Source organism: Protobothrops mucrosquamatus, unplaced genomic scaffold (assembly GCF_001527695.2).
Source record: "Protobothrops mucrosquamatus isolate PMUCROS unplaced genomic scaffold, P.Mucros_1.0 scaffold_161, whole genome shotgun sequence".
Classification (NCBI taxonomy): domain Eukaryota; kingdom Metazoa; phylum Chordata; class Lepidosauria; order Squamata; family Viperidae; genus Protobothrops; species Protobothrops mucrosquamatus.
Window position 1 is genome coordinate 175,781 of NW_015386237.1, and position 1,137 is coordinate 176,917.

Consider the following 1,137-nt stretch of genomic DNA (forward strand, 5'->3'; position numbering starts at 1 on the left):
GGTCTCCCGGAAGCCTTTGCCGGCTTGGCCCGGCACCTTCGTCCCCTTACCGACTTCCGGGGTAGACCGAGGCCGGCCGGAGGCCCTTGGCCGCGGACGGGCAAACCGGTCTCGGGTCTCCAGGAGTCTTCCGGAACGGCGTGGACGTGCGCGTAGTCTGCCGTCGTCGGTGCGGGAACCTCCGCGGTCGCCCCGGCGCAGACCGGGGGGCGTACCGCCGCAAGGGCGGGCGGAGGTCCCGGTCTACCCGGAGGTCTCTACCCTGGAGAGGGCCGGTCTACCTAACCGGGAGAGTCCCGGTCTTCCCGTGAAAAGGAGAGCCGGGCAAACCGGTCGCCGGTCGCCACGAGGAGTCCGTAACGGCGTCGTCGTGCCCGGAGTCGGCCGGCGTCGGTCCGGGAACCTCCGCGTTCGCCCCGGAGTGGACCGGGGGCCGTTCTGCCGCAAGGGCGGGCGGAGGTCCCGGTCTCCCCGGAGGTCTACCCTGAAAAGGGGAGCCGGGCAAACCGGTCGCCGGTCGCCATGAGGAGTCCGTAACGGCGTCGGCGTGCGCGTAGTCGGCCGGCGTCGTTCCGAGAACCTCCGCGTTCGCCCCGGAGTGGACCGGGGGGCGTTCTGCCGCAGGGTCGGTCGGAGGCCCCGGTCTTCCCGGAGTTCTACCCTGGAGAGGGCCCGTCTACCTAACCGGGACAGGCCCGGTCTCCCCGAAAAGGAGAGCCGGGTAAACCGGTCGCCGGTCCGGCAGCGAGGAGTCCGGAACGGCGTCGGCGTGCTCGTAGTCGGCCGTCGTCGGTCCGAGAACCTCCGCGTTCGCCCCGGCGTCGACCGGGGGGCGTACCGCCGCAAAAGCGGGCGGAGGTCCCGGTCTACCCGGAGGTCTCTACCCTGGAGAGGGCCGGTCTACCTAACCGGGACAGGCCCGGTCTCCCCGAAAATGCAAGATACGCTGTGGCCTAACTCTTGAAGGAGAGGTCGCATCCGGAAAACATATGATTTTTCGGGTTCCCCAACTGGTGGGGAACCTGAATATATGTTTACTTTTCGAATTTGAGGTCAGTTTCAAATTTTGAGCTTCAATGCTCAATTGGTTATTTGCCAACAAATGCAAGATACGCCGTGGCCTAACTCCTGCAGGAG